Source organism: Triticum urartu, chromosome 7A (genome assembly GCF_056163025.1).
Source record: "Triticum urartu cultivar PI428250 chromosome 7A, HENAU_Tu73, whole genome shotgun sequence".
Taxonomy (NCBI): domain Eukaryota; kingdom Viridiplantae; phylum Streptophyta; class Magnoliopsida; order Poales; family Poaceae; genus Triticum; species Triticum urartu.
In genome coordinates this window covers 621,761,524-621,767,869 of record NC_141879.1, presented here as the reverse complement: position 1 = coordinate 621,767,869, position 6,346 = coordinate 621,761,524, and the positions used below count along the sequence as shown (strand labels likewise).

At 45.6% G+C, this 6,346-nt stretch overlaps 1 pseudogene; it reads right to left on the bottom strand.

Moving 5' to 3' along the window:
* Positions 1-763: 763 nt before the first annotated feature.
* LOC147960751 (uncharacterized) lies at positions 764-2,582 on the bottom strand (annotated as a pseudogene).
* Between the last annotated feature and the right edge of the window lie 3,764 nt (positions 2,583-6,346).

Sequence of the window (6,346 nt, the reverse complement as noted above, 5' to 3'; positions counted from 1 at the left end):
TATGGGCCTGATGAAGAAAAGCTGGTATTGGGAAACCTGGTGGAGCAGTTAGGTCAGAGGATCTCCCGTCATTCTCATTGGTAACCTCCTCCACTTGCATGATCTGCATTTGATTAACCTGATTGTCTGGTTCAGCCAATAGATGAGGTTCAGATAGAGCAGTGTTGACAGTATTGACATCGGTATGAGGTTCTGCAACAGGTAGGTTGGATACTCTGCTAAGTGACTGTAATTCTAGGCGCATGGGATCCAATTCTCTGGTATCTTGAAGCACTTCATGCTTGTCCATGATGATCTCAATACTTAGGTCCAAAATAGGCAAGTTTTGAATAGCAGGTGGGAGCAGAACCATGTCTTGTACTGGTGGAGGGTTATTGGCAACCTGGTTGGCAGGAACAGGCCCAATAGGAGGTGGAATTGGGCCTGGCCTAGGAGGCCCAACAACCACATTTAAATCTGGTAACACAGGCATTGGCGCCATAGGTCCATTGGCAGAGGCATCAGTTCCAGCAGAGTTTGCAGATGGACCATCAGATAGGGTAATACTACTGTTTGCATTCTCTCCCTCAACCAAGTTCTCAGCATCAAATGGTTCCATAATATCATTGAGGGCCAGAAATTCTCCCTGGTGCACTTCCTGATCAATGAGGTTTTGTGGCATGGCCTAGTGGCCCCACCCAGGTAGATCAGCCGCAGCTTCTTCTGCCTCTGCATCCTCCACTACCATCATGTCAAGGTTATTAACCACACTATTCAGAGCAAACTAGAGATTGATATTGGCCTCAGGGATATGAATGTCATCATGCTCATGTTGTTGTAAGGGCCAAAGAAAGTGATTGTATTGATTAGGATGAAACACATCTTGGGGAGGGATGGGATGTGGGTTTCCATGAGGAGGGATGGGGTCTTCATCAGGTGGAACAGCCCCAAGGATCTGATGTTGCAGGATTACCATAGGTATAGTGAGAGAACCTGATTGAAATCTGTCCCCTTCCCCAAAGACAATACTGTTAGGGATGTCTGAAAGTTCCTCCATCCTGACATGGACCATAAGATTAGCTCTAGTGCTTCTGACCCTGTCCCACATGAGCAGTTTACCAAATTTATTCATAGCAGTACTAATCTCTTGTATATTCCTTCTGTCAAAAGGATACCCACAAAGCAGAATCCAAACATCTCTATTCAGAACTAGGTTCCTCCAGTTCAGGCCCTGGTTATGCTTTTGGAAAATGATGTGAACATCAGTGAATTGATGTGGGCTATTGGAAACAAGCACATCCCTATCAAATACACTGTTCATCTTGATATATGCTTGGCCGAACGGGCAAGGTTCAATCTCAGAAAACCCCAATCTGCTATCTGTGAGAAAATCTGTAAGTACCTCTCTGATGGTGTTGAAAGCGACTGGCAGGTTGGGCATCGGCACAATCGTGGCAATCAACCATTCTTCATAAGTGGGTTGAGCCGCTCCGGAGAGGATCCTAATCCGTGTGGGCCGACCTTCAACCTGGATACTTTGGTGGTTTGGTGGGATAAAAGGTGTCAGGTCAAAAGGGAATGTGGCCATTGCGGCCAACTCTGGAGCAGTCGGAATGGGATTGAATTGTGTGGTGGATGGGAGAACGACGACGGCTTGGAGTTTTTGGGAGATGGAGATTTGGGAGGACCGGCGATGAGGGCTGGACTCCGGGGAAGTGTCCGGGATGGCATTAACTGGGATACTCCGGTTGGTCGGTTGATTGACAGCCCGAGTAGTCACAATCGCGGGAACTGTGGTCTCCTGTCTAGGAAAATGAATCGCCAAGGGAGCCGATGGGCTAGTAGAGTTATTTGGATTGGGCTGGGCCAAGGCGAAACAGTCTTTTTTGATATGGCCCCATTGCTTGCAGGAATGGCATTTAATACGATTAGTGCAATTGGGCCGAGACTGCCCGTGAGTAAACATCGCACACAAAACGCCAATTGCTCCTGGGTTTGAATGTGAGGAGATCCCTCCCTCCTAGTAGTAACTGCAGCATTGATAGAATTCAAACCAGATGGGTGAGGGGGTGCCGGTGATGACGTCGAATTATGAACACGGAGTGGGGATGATCTGTTCGCAGCCTGGGATTGATCCAAAAGATCATAGGCGATCTAAGAGCTTGTAGATAAGATTTCCTCGGATGCTTATGAAAAACATGGGTCCATTCGCCCTCTTTTTCTTTCAAAAATTGATCCAGCTCCCAGCAAGAGTTAGGCCCGCCATTACCCCAGAGAAGGAAATTGATATGAAGAAGTGATGTGGATATGTTACCTCCTTTGATGATTGAAAACCCAACTTCTTTAGAAGAGACAGAAAATTTGAAGGACCAGTTTTGTAATCGTTGAACCTTGAAGAGAGAAGCACGGCCCCCAAACAAAGCAAGAAGTATGGTACTAACAGAATCCTCTGTCAATCGAAGCTGTGATCTTTTAAATTCTGCAACCAGGAGGAACTCCTCGAGATCTTTACCGGCTTCAAAATTGATTGGGACTCCCCATTTCTTCCATACCACAGACGCAAAATCCTGTCCAACATCGAAATTGAGATCGGCTAAAGCCATGAGGCTAGCAGCTAAGGGCGCGGAGAGATGGATGGTGCGTGGTCACCGGGATCGGGGTGGTCACCGGAGAGATGCGTGGACGCCGGGGCCGGAGTGGCCACCGGCGGGCTAGGAGCGGCGGGAATTTTACTTTATTTGGAACCCAGTACTATAAATTGTAATTGTTGGATGCTCAAATTTAATTTGAGAATATACAACCCCAATCGCTCTGCTACCACTAAAATTTTGCCCTCCAACCAGTCTCATAATATTTCTTTGCAACATGGCCTATCTCAGGTTACTTCTATGGCAATATTCACCTCAAAAGTATTTTTTTAGAGGTTTGAGAAAAGGACATGTCTTGTCTGGAATTCTATCCAACTAATAAACCACCTGGGATATGTGTCATCTATAGCGTTTGAAAGGATATTTCAGCCATGGTCTGTGATACATATGTACATAGAAATAGTGTTTTTGAAGATCAGAGTCACATGGTATGATCTCAGCAGTTGATAGGACATCTCGCTATTGATGGACAAAGCACCTACCACTAAATAAATAATCCATTGTTTGGTTCGTCGCATATATAGGAGGTACAAGAACATCCAAACTACCAAAGAAGCCATCCTAGCTAGTATGGCACCAAAGTTGTATTATCGCAAGATAATATAGCCCTCCCCCTCCCTTGCTCCTCATCCAGTTACATGTGTTCAAGACATCAATTATCTCGTGTGAATAGAAAAACAAGCATGCATGACGTTCTTCTCGGTTCAAAGGAATGCTAGCTTGAGAATAGGAGATGTCAGGAAGAGAACACTTACGATCGAGGTGAGAAGATCGAGTATTCTTGAATGTGATGCCTTGCAGCAACACTACATTGCTCCCGGCTATCTCAACTGTTGGAGGGCCACAGCAGTACCGCCGGCTAGGTGAGTCGCCGCCTTCGAAGCCATGTACTCCTCCGCGTCCGCGCCCATGTGGGATGCGCTCCATCTCAAACTCGAATGTCCCTGCCTAGTTTGCCGGCACGGGTTCTCGCCACCATGACAAGCTGAGCTGCATCGATAACCCACAAAGCTACAACAAGCTGTCTTGGACCCCCGGTGACAGAAATGCACGTCAACATATTTGATTTTTGAATTTAAAAAACCGTAATACACCCACCATGACAAGTACCAATTCACAATTAGTGCGTCCCCGTCGTTTTCCCCACTCCCCATCGTTTTCTCCGAATTCCTCTCTCGCGGCTCGGTGGATGAGATGGCCGCAAGCTTCGATGGAGACCGTGCTCCCCAGCGGCGAGCCCAGTGGCGAAGCCACACTTCACCTGTGTAGTCAATTGACTACACAGATTTTTTGTCAAATACATCATATGATACGTCTGACTACACAATACCCAGTTGACTACACATGATATGACTCCTGGCACTGCCACTGGGCGAGCCGGCGGACGAGGATGCCGAGGCGGGTGAGCTGCGCCAGCTCCGGACCACTACTGCGCAAAAGATTTTGATTAACACGTAGAACACGGTGAAAAGCAATTCTCCCATGCACAGCCATTGATGTGCTTTGAGATTCGGAGCCATGCATATGTACTTTCACCACATGCATGCCAACTATTCCAGCTATGCAGCTTATGCCCCGCCATGCAATACTTTTTCATCTTATTCCCAAATTTATATCTATTTTGTCTTTTGAATAAAAATCCAATTAATAATTTGTTTGCATATTTGTATTTATGGTGACGAAATCTCTAAAACGAGACCACTTTTGAATATATTTCGATTTTTTAATTGAAATTCTGAAACATGGTGAAAAAAGGTGAAACACGATGGAACACTATACAAAACTATGAGTTTTTTGTGAAACTGAATGAAGTATTATTGAATTTTTCGCATGGAATTAATGAATTTGGATGGTGATTTAGTTGTCAAAATAATATTTTCTAAAAATATATTAAATATCGGCCTTGTTATAAATATCTTGTCAGAAAAAACACAATTTTACACACATAGTGTAAATCAAACTTTTATTTCAAAATATATTGGACATCTATTTATCTGAATGAGACTAAACCAGTAGAGAATAATATGTGACCGTATATTACAGAGAGGGAAAACACTATACATGATGTGAAGGTCACATACAACAATAATAAAAAATGATGGGATGCATGCACGGGTCCCGTGCATGTCCCGTGCATGGTAGAAAATCCTCTCGTAGAACTCGGGAACAGTTTCCTCCACCGAAAAAAGAGGATCTCGCTCCCGTGCGACTCCAGCAAGTCGCACCGGGGCATTCCAGCAGCCTAGGCATCCACCACCGGCTCTTGCTCTCCCCTCACCGCCACCGAAGGGTGTCGCCGAGCAATGCCCGGCCGGGGTCAGCGGCGGTGGGGACATATGAAGGTGCAGAGAGGCCGGTTCCAGCTGGCTCGGAGGCAAGTCATGGTGCTAGGTGCAGCGTGGGAAGGAAAGGCATGACGGCTCCATTGTGGTTTCTCACGGGGCTGGTGATGATCCTGGCGCGATGCGGGCAAGCGAGGTCCTGCCGTTTTGGCCAGGGCACCGGCTGGGGGCAGCGTGGAGCTGTGGATGCATGCTCACGTGAGCGCAGCGACCTTGCAGCACTAGTGCAGAACCGGGCAATAGCACTGGTTCGTAAGGCCCTTTAGTCCCGGTTCGGTAACCGGCACTAAAGTGTGGGCACTAAAGGTCCCCCCCCCCTTTAGTACCGGTTCAGCATGAACCGGTGCTAAAGGGCAACCACGTGGCACGAGCCAGCTCCGGGGGCAGGGAGCCCTTTAGTACCGGTTGGTGACACCAACCGGTATTAAAAGGTTGGGGGGGTTTGGGTTTATGATTTCTTTTTCATTTAATTTTGTGTTTTCCATTTAATTCTTTTTCGTTTGCTGGTATTTTACGATGCTATATATTGTACACGTTATGCATATATATAAATAGAATTTCTTGTAAAACCGATCATATATATATATATCATTGAATGTCTCACAACCACCATTAATTCACACATATATACACACATGTATATATGTATACAATTAGGTAGCTATATACAATTTCTCCTAATTGGTGCCTTCGGAGCCAGTGACATTAGCCTAATTGGTGCCTTCGAAGCACGATGACAATTGGAAGTGGTTCATGGGGGCGGTAGCGGGGAAAAGTATTCTCCTTTGGGATCTATCACCTGGTCGAGCAAAAATCCCGCTATTTCCTCTTGAATTGCTTCTATGCGGTCATCTGCTAGGAGTTGCTCCCGCACCTCTTTGAACTGTTAAGAAGGAGATCAATATGAATGTGTATTAGTTGTGTGACTAGATATCGATAATGGTGTAAAAATTGTGAATAGTGTTCTGACAAACGTACCCACTCCTGTCTTTGAGATCTGCTCCTTTCGGACGCCATCATGTGAATGTTCTCGTAAACGTAGTATGCACACAGATTATTGCCCGGCGCCTGCTTCAGGGCCTTTACGAGAGTGGAATTTGATCAGATAATAATTAATCAAGCATGATAATTAAAGAGATGGCAGCTAGCTAGTACTACTTAATTACTTACCTTGGGTCGATACCATTTCAGATTTCGTTTCCATTAGCCTGGAGTGACGCTGATGAACTTTGCCCAAGTCCTGCCCGCCGACAAAGAAAATGAATAAATGGGTTATTAAATAGTTGTTATCAGGAAATGACGAACTAATTAAATAGGCCGAGATATATTTAGTAATGATTGAAATTACCTGTTGATTATCCCCTTCACGATGGTGTA